The sequence below is a fragment of the Mobula birostris genome, chromosome 29, assembly GCF_030028105.1.
Source record: "Mobula birostris isolate sMobBir1 chromosome 29, sMobBir1.hap1, whole genome shotgun sequence".
In the NCBI taxonomy this organism is placed as follows: domain Eukaryota; kingdom Metazoa; phylum Chordata; class Chondrichthyes; order Myliobatiformes; family Myliobatidae; genus Mobula; species Mobula birostris.
Genome location: NC_092398.1, coordinates 36230347 through 36245408, shown reverse-complemented (window position 1 = coordinate 36245408; position 15062 = coordinate 36230347).

The following is a 15062-nucleotide window of genomic DNA, read 5'->3' as shown; positions in this document are numbered from 1 at the left end:
TATGTGTGAGTGTGTGTGTGTGTGTTCGTGTGTCTGTGTGTGTGAGACAGAGTATGTGGGAATGTGTGAGGGCAGGACAAGAGAGAGGTGTGTGTATGTGTGTGATGTCTAACAGCCTCTGAAACAACTCGATCGTATCTGCCTCCACCACCACCCCAGACAGCACGTTCCAGACTCCCACCCCTCTCTGTGAAAAAAAATGTACCCCTCACATCTCCTTGGAACTTTCCCCTCTCACATTAAAAGCCGTGGATATTTCATCCCGGGGAAGTAGATACTGTCTGTCTCCTCTTTCTGTGTCTCTCATAATCTTAAAAACCTCTATCAGATCTTCCCTCAGCCTCTTGGTGAACCCCTTCTGCACCCTCTCCAAAGCCCCCCACGCCCCTCCTGGTCAGTCTGTACTGGGAGCTATCGAAGACTTGTAGGTACACAGGTACGGGTGGGCATGCTATGTTGGTGCGTGGTGCCTGGCTGGGCTTGTCAGCTGGCCACTCACAACATTATGTTGGTCATTTCACTGAATGATTCGATGTACGTGGGAAGGGTATCGCAAATCCTTAAACAGGTAGAAAGCACAGAAACATGTTTGGACATTTCATACCTACTAACCTGATACCGTCAAACAGGGTGCCAATGTATTTAGCTGGGCCATAGGAAGGACTGTGTCTTGTCGGAAACCACTTTCAGGAAGGCTTGGGAAGAGAGAAAGAAGGACAAAGAGAGGGAGAGAGAGAGGGAACAAGGGGAGGGTGAGAAGACGAGAGAGAGGGACAGAAAGGGGAAGTGACGGGGAGACAAAAGAGAGGGGGAGAGAGAGAGGGGCCTCAGGGAGAAAAGCAGCCGCGATGTTATTGAAGGCGTACAGGATGCCTCTCACCGTGGAAGAGTTTAGAGTCTCATGGATGGTGCTTGGGGGTTGGAGGAGCTTGGGCTGGGAGACAAGAAGAGGTGTGTGAGAGAGGGAAAGGGAACGAGAGAGGGGGAGAAGGAGAAGGGGGAGTGAGGAAGGGTGAGTGGGCCTACCCCATTAACCATGATTGTATCGTACTGTGGGGAGTGGTGGTGAGGCAGCTGTACACAACACAGGGACCTCTGCGCTGAGTGAGGGATCTCCATGCTTTGACAGTCTTGGTGAGGGATCTCCACACTGTGGGGGGGTCACTGAGGGATCTCCGTGCTTTGACAGTGTCAGTGAGGGATCTCCACGCTGTGGGGGGTCACTGAGGGATCTCCGTGCTTTGACAGTGTCAGTGAGGGATCTCCACGCTGTGGGGGGGTCACTGAGGGACGGGTAATCGAGCAGGTGGGTGTGAGGGACGGTGTTGCTCACAGGCCGGGAGTGGTGTCACCCTGAGGAGGACAGTTCAGTGATGTGACTTTCCCACCACTGCAGACGGGACTGTTGGCCCTGGATCAGCAAAAAGCAGTAAAATTATCATCGGTGGTAAAAATAGAAGCTGGTTAGCAAAGGAACCGAACAAACAGGCCTGGATTCCATCAACAGGAAACGCCTTACTCTCAACACACAACTCACAAAAAGTACGGGAAATATCACCATTCTCCCTGGAGAACCATTGTAAATATTAACGTACACCCCAAAACTCCCTGTAAATATTAACACACTCCCCGGGGACCCCTGTCAATATTAACAATCTCCCCAGGGATCCCCTGTAGATATTAACACCCACCCTGGGGATACCCAGTAAATGCTACCACACACTTCCCAGGGATCTCCTGTAAATATTAACACGCTTCCCAGTATCCCCTGCCAATATTAACACACTCCCCGGGGAGACCCTCTGTAAATATTAACTCACACCCCGGGAGACCCTTGGTAAATATTAACACACACCCCAGGAGATCCTCTGTAAATATTAACACACACCCCGGGAGATCCTCTGTAAATATTAACACACACCCCGGAGACCCTCTGTAAATATTAACACACACCCCGGAGACCCTCTGTAAATATTAACACACACCCCGGGAGATCCTCTGTAAATATTAACACACAGCCCGGGAGATCCTCTGTAAATATTAACACACACCCCGGGAGACCCTCTGTAAATATTAACACATACCCCGGAGACCCCCTGTAGATATTAACACACTTCCTGGGGACCCCCTGTAAATATTAACACTCTTCCCAGGACGCTCTGTAAATATTAACACTCTACCTGGGAACCCCCTTTAAATATGAACACACTGTCCCTGGGGATCCCCATAAATATTAACACACTTGCTGTTGTGCTTTTTAAATCACTGTATTGGGCACTACACCACAGCAAGAGTACCTTAGCCCGACTGAATTGTCCTATATCATTGATCTGCTCCTGCATTCCCCTCCCATCCTTGTACTTATTCAGATTTCTCTTCGATGTTGAATTCAAATGCACCTCTACCACTTGTGCTGACAGTGCCACACTCTGAGTGGTGAAGTTCCCTTCGTGTATCCATCAAATAGTTTACTTTTCAAACTTAATCCTTGACCCCTTTCATGTCTCACTCAACCCCAGTGAAAAAAGCCATCTTGAACTTACCCTCTCTATACACCTCATAAGTTTGTAATCCTCTATCAAACCTCACCTCGATCTCCTTCACTCCTGCAACTGTCCTATTCAACTGCACCAGTATTACAGTGGAGTAAAGAGTCATGAGAGAGAAGCTGACCAAAAATGATTGGAAGGGAACACTAGCATGGATGATGGCTGGAGTTTCTGGGAGCAATTTGGAAGGTGCATGATATTTATGTCCTAAAGAGGAAGAAATGTTATAAACAGCCCACACAAAATGCTGAAGGAACTCAGTATCTATGGAAAAAAGTACAGTTGACATTTTGGGCCTAGACCCATAGAGCATAGAATAATGTTGTGCCGACCCTCAAACCCTGCCTCCCATATAACACCCCACCTTAAATTCCTCCATATACCTGTCTAGTAGTCTCCTAGACTTCGCTAGTGTATCTGCCTCTACCACTGACTCAGGCAGTGCATTCCACGCACCAACCACTCTCTGAGTGAAAAACCTTCCTCTAATATCCCCCTTGAACTTCCCAGTCCTCAACTTAAAGCCATGCCCTCTTGTATTGAGCAGTGGTGCCCTGGGGAAGAGGCGCTGGCTATCCACTCTATCTATTCCTCTTATTATCTTGTACACCTCTATCATGTCTCCTCTCATCCTCCTTCTCTCCAAAGAGTAAAGCCCTAGCTCCTTAATCTCTGATCATAATGCATACTCTCTAAATCAGGCAGCATCCTGGTATATCTCCTCTGTACCCTTTCCAATGCTTCCACATCCTTCCTATAGTGAGGCGACCAGAACTGGACACAGTACTCCAAGTGTGGCCTAACCAGAGTTTTATAGAGCTGCATCATTACATCGCAATTCTTAAACTCTATCCCTCGACTTATGAAAGCTAACAGCCCATAAGCTTTCTTAACTACCCTTTGGCAGGACTGGAGAAAAGAAACAGTTTGAAGGGTCTCTGTCCGAAACGTTGACTGTACAATTTCCAGTGATGCTGCCTGGCCTGCTGAGTTCCTCCAGCATTTTGTGCGTGCTGGTTTGATTTCCAGCATCTGCAGATTTTCTCTTGCTTCTGACAAGTATCCTAAAGGCAGATGACACAAGAGGAGCAAAGGCAAAGAGAGGGCAAATAATCGAGCAAGAATTAGTGGGGTTAGAAGACTGGGAAGCTTTTGAAAACCAACAGCTTTTAAAAATGCAATACAGAGAGAAAAGATAAAATATAAAGGTAAGCTAGCCAAAACTATCAAATATATTACTTGAAGTTTCTTATATATACAGTACTTACTTGATATATACAGTATATAAAGAGTATAAGAGAGGTGAGAGTAGATATTGGATCGCTGGGAAATGATGTTGGAGAGGTAGTAAAGGGAGACAAAGAAATAACAGATGAACTGAATAAATACTTTGCATCAGTCTTCACTGTGGAAGACATCAGTAAAATGCCAGAATTTCAAGAGTGTTGAGGGCATTCTGGGGAGAAAGTGCTTGGGAAACTGAAAGGTCTGAAGGTAGCCAGTTAGTCTGACTTCAGTGGTTGGAAAGATGTTGGAGTCTATTAGTCAGGATGAGGTTTTGGGGGACTTAGAGGCACATGAGAAAATAGATGCAGTCAGCGTGACAAATCTTGCCTGAGAAATTTGTTGGAATTCCTTGAGGAAACAACAGGTAGGAGAGACAAAGGAGAATTTGGATTTTCAGAAGGCCTTTGACAAGGTGTCACAGATGAGGCTGCTTAACAAGAAAAGAACCCATGGTATTACAGGAAACTTAGCTGCTGCTGCTAAGTTAAGAAATTTCCTGTCACATGCCGGTGATAATAAATCTGATTTTGAAGATACTAGCATGGAGATTGGCTGACTGACAGGGAGCAAAAAGTGAGGGCTTTTTCTGGTTGGCTGCCAGTAATTAATGGTGATCTGCAATAATCAGTAACTGGGACCATTTCGTTTTACGGCATATATCAATGAGTTGGGCGATGGAATTAATGGCCACGCTTGCGGATAGGTAGTGCTGAGGAAGCAGGCAGTCTGCAGAAGGACTTAGACAGATTAGGAGAATGGGCAATGTTGGAATACAGAGTCGGGAAGGGTATGGTCATGCACTTTGGTAGAAGGAATAAAGGTATCGGCTATTTTCTAAGCAGGGAGAAAATTCAAAAATCAGAGAGACTTGGGAGTCCTTGTGCAGGATTTCTGAAAGGTTAATTTGTAGCTTGAGTTGGTGGCTGAGGAAGGCAAATGCAATGTTAGCATTCATTTCAAGAGGACTAGAATATAAGAGCAAGGATGTAATGCTGAGGCTTTATAAGACATTGGTCAGACCCCACTTGGAGTATTATGAGCAGTTTTGGGCCCCTTATCTGAGAACAGATTGCTGAAATTGGAGAGGCTCCAGAGGAGCTTCATGAGAATGAAATAGTCAGCCTATGAGGAGCATTTGATGGTTTTGGGCCTGTACTCACTGGAATTTAGACGAATGACGGGGTGATCTCACTGAAACCTGTTGAAAGGGCTTGATAGAGTGGATGTGGAAAGGATACTTCCTCTTGTAGGGAGTCTTGGACCAGAGGGCACACTCTCAGAAGAGAGGTACATGTGGTAAACCACATATATAGGTTGTAACTGGGTTACCTGTCTGGACACGCCCCTCTGCTGACTGCTCCTGTGGCTTCTCCCACAGAGCCCTGAATAAAGGCGATTGTGACACTGCTCCAGGACAGATACTCAGCATGGTCATTGGACTATTTACTGTTAATAAAAGCCTTTCAGTATTTACTCTACTTCCAGTCTTTTAGAGTATTTGATAGTGCATCAGTACGTCCATTTATAACAGAGATGAAGATGAATTTCGTTAGCCAGAGGCTGGTGAATCTGTGAAATTCATTGCCATAGATGGCTGTGGAGGCCGAGCGTAGGTTGATAGGTTATTGGGAAGTCAAAGGTTATGGGGAGAAGGCTGGAGAATGGGACTGAGACGGATGGCTAACCATTCCTTCTCAGGTGCTCCAGACCCGGCAACATCCTCATAAGTCCTTCCTATAGGTAGGTGACCAAAACTGCACACAATACTCCAAGTTAGACCTCACCAAAGTCTTACAGACTTTAATATCACACCCTACCTTCTCTACTCAGTACTTCGATTTGCGAAGGCCAACGTGCCAAAAGATTTCTTTATGACCCTATCTACCTGTGACACCTCTTTGAAAGAATTATGACCTGTATTTCCAGATCCCGTTGTTCTACCATACTCCTCAGTGCCCCACCGTTCACTGTGTAAAACCTACCCTGGCTGGTCCTACGGAAATGCAACACCTCGCACTTGTCCGCGTTAAATTCCATCTGCCATTTTTCAGCCCATTTTCCCAGCTGGTGCAGATCACTCTGCAAGCCACGATAGTCTTCCTCACTTTCCACTGCACCCCAATCTTGGTGTCATCTGTAAAACTGCTGATCCAGTTTACCACATTATCATCCAGATTGTTGATAGAGATGACAAACAACAATGGACCCAGCACTGATCGCTACGACACTCCACTAGTCACAGACCTTTAGACAGAGAGGCAACCATCTACTACCACTCTCTGGCTCCTCTCACAATGCCAGTGTCTAATCCAGTTTACGATCTCATCCTGGCGTTTGCCAGATGGGACCTGTCCTTCATGTCCACACTGGTGGCGGTCCTCTCGCCCTCAGTACCAGGAGGGCCAACTCTACATGATCGACAAACCCTGTGTCGAGGACACAACGTCAAAGGAAGGGGTTCAACCTCCCACACCCATCCCACCTACAGGCAAGGACAGTAACACAGAGAGACACATCTACCTCTACCTCAACAGGGAGGCCCGAGGAAAGGGAAGGGAACGGGGAGACATGGGGGCAGCGGGGATGTTGGGAAGAGAAAGAGAGAGAGAGGAAGTGAGGGACAGAAAAGGGGGGAGAGAAAAGCAGAGAGAGAAGGGGCGAGAGAGGGGAAAGGGAGAGGGGGAGAGAGAGGGGAGGGGGAAGAGAGAAAGAAAGAGGAGGAGAGAGTTGAGAGAGGAGAGCAGGAGGGGTTGGTGATAAGGGGAGAGAGGAGAGAGGTAGGGGTTAGCAATATGGGGTAGAGTGATGACGAGGGGGAGATAGAGGGGTAGAGGGAGAAAGAGAGGAGAGAGGGGTGGAGAGGTGGAGTGAGGGGTAGTGAGGAGGAGAGAGAGCTGGGATAGTGAGTCAGGAGGGTCTCACTGCATGAGTGAGGGTCAGAGCAGGTTGGGGACGAGGGTCGAGTGAATGAGTCATGAGGGATGAAATGTGGGTAGAAAGTGCTAACGCTGTCCTCTCCTTTCCCCAGTCTCTTCACTCTCTCTTCCTCTCTGCCCCTTCTCACACTACCACTCTCCTCCTTTCTCCCCCTCTCACTCTCCCCCAATCTCACCCTCTCTCCATCCCCCTCTGTTTCTCTCCACTATATCCCCTGTCCTTCTCACTGTCCCTGTCCACTCTCTCTTCCCCGTTGGACTCTCCCGTTCTCTCCTCTATCTCTCTCCACCTCCCTTATCCCCTCTCTCTTCCTCCTCCTCCCCCTCACCCCCTCTCTCTCCTTCCCTCTCCATTATCTCTCTCCCCCTCTGTTTCTCTCCCTCTCTCTCATCACCCCTTCTCTTCCTCCCTTTCACTCCATCGTCTCTTCCCTTCCCCACTCTCCCAGTCTCTCCCCTTCTCTCTCATCCCACTCTCCCTACCCCCATTCTCCACCCTCTTCCCCCATTCCTTCATCCCTCTCACTACCCCTCTCTCCCTCCCGCTCATGCTCTCGTGCCCCCCACTCCACTCTTGACCCCCTCTCCCTCTTGCTCTCCCCTCTTTCTCCTCACCTACTCTCTCTCCCCATCTCTCAGTCAATCCAGGCCCTCACTCTCTCCCCCTCACTCCCTCTACCATCTCCCCCTCTCACTCCCCATCTCCCACTCTCACTCCCATCTCCCCCTCTCACTTGCATCTCCCCCTCTCACTCCCATCTCCCCCTCTCACTCCAATCTCCCATCTCCCCCCTCACACCCCCTACCATCCCCTCTCACCACTCAACCATCTCCCCTCAACTCCCATCTCCCCTTCTCACTCCCATCTCCCACTCTCACTCCCTCTCCCATCTCCCCCTCTCACTCCCCATCTCCCCCTCTCACTCCCATCTCCCCCTCTCACTCCCTCTACCATCTCTCCCTCTCACTCCCTCTCCCATCTCCCCCCTCTCACTCCCATCTCCCCCTCTCACTTCCCTCCCATCTCCCCCCTCACTCCCCCTACCATCCCCTCTCACTCACTCTACCATCTCCCCCTCAACTCCCATCTCCCCCCTCTCACTCCCCATCTCCCACTCTCACTCCCTCTCCCATCTCCCCCTCTCACTCCCTCTCCCATCTCCCCCTCTCACCCCCCCCATCTCCCCCTCCCACTCCCATCTCCCCTCTCACTCCCCTCTCACTCCCTCTACCACTCTCCCTCTCACTCCCTCTCCCATCTCCCCTCTCACTCCCCATCTCCCCCTCTCACTCCCCTCCCATCTCCCCCTCTCACTCCCTCTCCCATCTCCCCCTCTCACTCCCCCTCCCACTCCCCCTCCCATCTCCCCCGTTCACTCCCATCTCCCCCTCTCACTCCCTCTCCCATCTCCCCTCTCACTCCCATCTCCCCTCTCACTCACATCTCCCGTCTCTCACTCCCATCTCCCCCTCCCATCTCCCCCTCTCACTCCCATCTCCCCTCTCACTCACATCTCCCGTCTCTCACTCCCATCTCCCCCTCACTCCCATCTCCCCCTCTCACTCCCTCTACCATCTCCTCCTCTCACTCCCATCTCCCCCTCCCATCTCCCCCGCTCACTCCCATCTCCCCCTCTCACTCCCACTCCCATCTCCCCCTCTCACTCCCATCTCCCCCTCTCACTCCCATCTCCCCCTCTCACTCACATCTCCCGTCTCTCACTCCCATCTCCCTCTCACTCCCATCTCCCCCTCTCACTCCCTCTACCATCTCCCCTCTCACTCCCATCTCCCCCTCTCATCTCCCCCGCTCATTCCCACCTCCCCTTCTCACTCCCTCTTCCATCTCCCCCTCTCACTCCCATCTCCCCCTCTCACTCCCACTCCCTCTCACCACATCTCCCCCCTCACCACCCTCTCCCATCTCCCCCTCTCACTCCTATCACCCCCTCTCACTCTCACACCCCTCCACTCACATCTCCACCCCTCACACACCCCTCCCACTCCCCCTCTCATTCCCATCTCCCCCCTCTCACTCCCATCTCCCCTCCACTCACAACTCCCCCTTCACACCCATCTCCCCCTCCACTCCAACTCCCTCCCTCACTCCCATCTCCCCCTCTCACTCCCATCTCCCTCTCTCACTCACATCTCCCTCTCTCACTCCCTCTCCCCCCTCTCACTCTCATCTCCCCTCTCTCACTCACATCTCCCCCTTTCACTCCCATCTCCCCCTCTCACTCCCTCTCCCATCTCCCCCCCTCACTCCCATCTCCCCTCTCTCACTCACATCTCCCCCTCTCACTCCCATCTCCCTCCCTCACTCCCATCTCCCCCTCTCACTCTCATCTCCCCTCTCACTCACATCTCCTCTCTCACTCACATCTCCCCCTCTCACTCCCATCTCCCTCCCTCACTCCCCATCTCCCCTCTCTCCACTCACATCTCCCCCCTCTCACTCCCATCTCCCTCCCTCACTCCCATCTCCCTCCTCACTCCCATCTCCCCTCTCTCACTCCCTCTCCCCCTCTCACTCCCATCTCCCCCTCTCACTCCCTCCTCCCCCTCTCACTCCCTCTCCCCCTCTCACTCTCATCTCCCCTCTCACTCACATCTCCCCCTCTCACTCCCATCTCCCCCTCTCACTCCCATCTCCCTCCCTCACTCCCATCTCCCCCACTCTCACTCACATCTCCCCCTCTCACTCTCATCTCCCCTCCCATCTCCCCCCTCTCACTCCCTCTACTATCTCCCCCTCGCACTCGCTCTACCATCTCCCCCTCAACTCCCATCTCCCCTCTCACTCACATCTCCCCCTTTCACTCCCATCTCCCCCTCTCACTCCCTCTCCCATCTCCCCCCTCACTCCCATCTCCCCCTCTCACATCTCCCCCCTCAAATCCCATCTCCCCTCTCACTCACATCTCCCCCTTTCACTCACATCTCCCCCCTTTCACTCCCATCTCCCCCTCTCACTCCCTCTCCCATCTCCCCCCTCACTCCCATCTCCCCCTCTCACTCCCTCTCTCATCTCCCCTTCTCACCCCCATCTCCCCCTCACTCCCTCTCTCATCTCCCCCTCTCACTCCCATCTCCCCTCTCTCACTCCCATCTCCCCCACTCACTCCCATCTCCCCCCTCTCACTCCCATCTCCCCCACTCACTCCCATCTCCCCCTCTCACTCCCTCTCTCCCAACATGTTCATCCCTCTCTCTATTTTCCCCTCTCTCATCCCCTTTCTTTCCCTCCCATCTCTCTCTCCCTCTTGCTGCCCCCTCCCTCACTCTCTTCCCCACCCTCCCTCTCTCTCCCCCACTCTATATCCCCTCTTGTTCCCCATCGTTCTCACCCCTCCTTCTCTCTTTCTGTATCTCCCTCTCTCTCTCCCCACTCCCTGTCCCTCACACTCTTGTCCTCACCTTCTCTCCCCCTCTCTCCACCCATTCCCTCTCACCATCTCCCCATCTCCCTCACTTCCTCTCTCCCCCTCTATCTCCCTCTCCCTCTTTCTCACCCTCCTTCCCTCCCTCTCCCCTCTTTCTCACCCTCCTTCCCTCCCTCTCTTCCCCTTTCTCCTCCTCTCCACCCACCGCTCCTCTCTCTTCCACACTCTCTCTCCCCTTTCACTCTCTCCGCTTAACTCCCTCCTCACTCTCACTTCAGCTCTCCTCCCTCTCTCTCCACCTGTTCTCTCTAACTCTATCCTTCTCTCTCTACCCCTCTTACCCCCATTCTCTACGTCCCCCTCCCACACCTTTCTTTCTCTCCCCTTCTCTTCCTCTCTCTCTCTCACCCACCTCTCTCCCCTCTCTCCATATATCTCACTCCCTCTCTCTACCCATTCTCTCCACACCTCTCTCCTCCTTGCTCCCATTCTCTTCCTCCCCTCCCCATCTCTCTCCACTCACTCCCTCTATCCCTCAATTCCTTTCTCACCCACTCACTCTGCCCGTCTACCCCTCTCTTCACCATTCTTTCCTCTTCCATCCTCCTCTGCCCCCTCTCCCTCCATTCCCCTCGTACCTCTCCCTCTCTCTCCCCCTCCCCTTGTCCCTCTCCCCTCTCACTCACCCCACTATCCCCACTGCACAGCAAGCTCCCACAATGGGCTCAGAGTTTTGTCCCTTGGATGTTCTATGTGACAGAGAGAGTTTGGAACTGGTATCCATTCAACTAGACAAGTCTGAGGCCAGCAGCTGTGGAGTGTGGGGGACGGGATCCCAGTGACGGAGGGTGGGGATGGGACAGGATGGGGACCAGAGGGAGATGGACATTGTGTACAGGGAACGGAGGGAGATGGACATTGTGTATGGGAAATGGAGGGAGATGGACATTGTGTACGGGGAATGGAGGGAGATGGACATTGTGTATGAGGAATGGAGGGAGATGGACATTGTGTATGGGGAACGGAGGGAGATGGACATTGTGTACAGGGAATGGAGGGAGATGGACATTGTGTATGGGGAATGGAGGAAGATGGGACATTATGTACGGGGAACTGAGGGAGATGGACATTGTGTATGGGGAATGGAGGGAGATGGACATTGTGTACAGGGAATGGAGGGAGATGGACATTGTGTATGGGGAATGGAGGAAGATGGGACATTATGTACGGGGAATGGAGGGAGATGGACATTGTGTATGGGAAATGGAGGGAGATGGACATTGTGTACGGGGAGCTGAGAGAGATGGACATTGTGTATGGGGAATGGAGGGAGATGGACATTGTGTACGGGGAACGGAGGGAGATGGACATTGTGTACGGGGAACGGAGGGAGATGGACATTGTGTACGGGGAACGGAGGGAGATGGACATTGTGTACGGGGAACTGAGGGAGATGGACATTGTGTATGGGGAACGGAGGGAGATGGACATTGTGTACAGGGAATGGAGGGAGATGGACATTGTGGAGGGGAATGGAGGGAGATGGACATTGTACGGGGAACAGAGGGAGATGGACATTGTGTAGGGAATGGAGGGAGATGGACATTGTGTACGGGGAATGGAGGGAGATGGACATTGTGTATGGGGAATGGAGGGAGATGGACATTGTGGAGGGGAATGGAGGGAGATGGACATTGTACGGGGAACAGAGGGAGATGGACATTGTGTAGGGAATGGAGGGAGATGGACATTGTGTACGGGGAATGGAGGGAGATGGACATTGTGTATGGGGAATGGAGGGAGATGGACATTGTACGGGGAACTGAGGGAGATGGACATTGTGTAGGGAATGGAGGGAGATGGACATTGTGTACGGGGAATGGAAGGAGATGGACATTGTGTACGGGGAATGGAGGGAGATGGACATTGTGTACGGGGAATGGAGGGAGATGGACATTGTGCACGGGGAATGGAGGGAGATGGACACTTTACCGTGAAAGCAGAGTGATCGACAACTGGTAGGCAGAAATGTCTAGTTTAATTGGGCTCCTTATTGAGCACAGACATTGTGTGTTTGTGGGCCTGTTCTGGTGCTCTACTTCTCTACACTCTATTGTGTATGTTCTGTGTTTGTGTCCAGGATAGGGACAGTGTAAAGGGAGCTTCACTCTGTGTCTGACCCCAGGAGTGTGTGATGCGACAGTATGGAGGGAGTTTCACTCTGTGTCTGACCCCGGGAGTGTGTGATGGGACAGTGTGGAGGGAGTTTCACTCTGTGTCTGACCCCGGGAGTGTGTGGTGGGACGGTGTGGAGGAAGTTTCACTCTGCATCTGACCCCGGGGAGTGTGTGATGGGACGGTGTGGAGGGAGTTTCACTCTGCGTCTGACCCCGGGAGTGTGTGATGGGACGGTGTGGAGGGAGTTTCACTCTGCGTCTGGCCCCGGGAGTGTGTGATGGGACGGTGTAGAGGGAGCTTCACTCTGCGTCTGACCACGGGAGTGTGTGATGGGATGGTGTGGAGGGAGTTTCACTCTGTGTCTGACCCCGGGAGTGCGTGATGGGACGGTGTGGAGGGAGCTTCACTCTGTGTCTCACCCCGGGAGTGTGTGATGGGACGGTGTGGAGGGAGTTTCACTCTGTGTCTGACCCCGGGAGTGTGTGATGGGACAGTATGGAGGGAGTTTCACTCTGTGTCTGACCCCGGGAGTGTGTGATGGGACAGTGTGGAGGGAGTTTCACTCTGTGTCTGACCCCGGGAGTGTGTGATGGGACAGTGTGGAGGGAGTTTCACTCTGTGTCTGACCCCGGGAGAATGTGATGGGACGGTGTGGAGGGAGATTCACTCTGTGTCTGACCCCGGGAGTGTGCGATGGGACGGTGTGGAGGAAGTTTCACTCTGCATCTGACCCCGGGAGTGTGTGATGGGACGGTGTGGAGGGAGTTTCACTCTGCGTCTGGCCCCGGGAGTGTGTGATGGGACGGTGTAGAGGGAGCTTCACTCTGCGTCTGACCACGGGAGTGTGTGATGGGACGGTGTGGAGGGAGTTTTCACTCTGTGTCTGACCCCGGGAGTGTGTGATGGGACGGTGTGGAGGGAGCTTCACTCTGTGTCTCACCCCGGGAGTGTGTGATGGGACGGTGTGGAGGGAGTTTCACTCTGTGTCTGACCCCGGGAGTGTGTGATGGGACAGTATGGAGGGAGTTTCACTCTGTGTCTGACCCTGGGAGTGTGTGATGGGACGGTGTGGAGGGAGCTTCACTCTGTGTCTGACCCCGGGAGTGTGTGATGGGACGGTGTGGAGGGAGATTCACTCTGTGTCTGACCCCGGGAGTGTGTGATGGGACAGTGTGGAGGGAGCTTCACTCTGTGTCTGACCCCGGGAGTGTGTGATGGGACAGTGTGGAGGGAGATTCACTCTGTGTCTGACCCCGGGAGTGTGTGATGGGACGGTGTGGAGGGAGATTCACTCTGTGTCTGACCCCGGGAGTGTGTGATGGGACGGTGTGGAGAGAGATTCACTCTGTGTCTGACCCCGGTGGGGGGGGGGGGTGGTGATGGGACGGTGTGGAGAGAGATTCACTCTGTGTCTGACCCCGGTGGGGGGGGGTGGGGTGATGGGACGGTGTGGAGGGAGATTCACTCTGTGTCTGACCCCGGGAGTGTGTGATGAGACGGTGTGGGGGGAGCTTCACTCTGTGTCTGACCCCGGGAGTGTGTGATGGGACGGTGTGGAGGGAGATTCACCCTGTGTCTGACCCCGGGAGTGTGTGATGGGACGGTGTGGAGGGAGTTTCACTCTGTGTCTGACCCCGGGAGTGTGTGATGGGACGGTGCGGAGGGAGATTCACTCTGTGTCTGACCCCGGGAGTGTGTGATGGGACGGTGTGGAGGGAGATTCACTCTGTGTCTGACCCCGGGAGTGTGTGATGGGACAGTGTGCAGGGAGTTTCACTCTGTGTCTGACCCCGGGAGTGTGTGATGGGACGGTGCGGAGGGAGTTTCACTCTGTGTATGAAACCAGAATGCGTGTGTGGGCTTTCAGACAGGAGGTCAGGATATCTCGGGGAACTTTCCCAGTCTCCGTAATGACTCCTGCCAGTGTTGGATCATTCACAAGAATCCGGAATCCCTGGCTCCACCAGACCGACCTTCTCCCACTCTGTCTCCGTCCGGGACGAGCTGCTAACTTCCAGCAGGATGAACCCGGTTCATGGGATTTTGTCCGGCCCAGATCCGGGGGCACGGAATGCTGTCACTCAGTGCAGTGACCTGGACACGAGGTGGGGGGAGGAATGTTGTGCAGGGTCGTCAATTCACACCACCCCCTGCGGCATGTTATATGTTAAATGGCCTTCGATCCTGTCTGCAGTGGTGGTGGAATTCTGGGATTCTCATCCCACCCTCCGCCAGCAGTTCCGCTGAGGATGGGGCTGGGGCCCAGAGACGATCATGGCTGCCTCTGAATCCAATCAATTCAGGCTCCTGACAAAGAATATTCCCACAGCTCGGAATATCACCTCTCCCAGGGTCTGACTGCAGAATATTCCACAGTTCTGATTCCTAACACAGAGTATCGTCTGCTTCCAGTGCCCCAGAATGGATGACCCCTGAACTGCGGTCCCAGTACTGAATACTTCTTGACCCACTGTGTTGGGGTTCCACTTCCTGTGACCCAGGGGCTTGTTGCAGTCTCTAAATCTTTTATAAATCTGAAAATCCCTGCGCTTTTTAAAATGTTTTAAGAATTACTTGTCTAATATTAAACCCGTTTCATTAAAAGTAAAAGGAACTGTTTTATGCGGCTTTGTATCTTGTCTTTGGGAGAGGGGCAGACCAAGAATGCAAGTAGTGGCCAGTGGCTCGTCGCGGTGGCTATCCCTCGAGGTCGAGGATGATGGTCT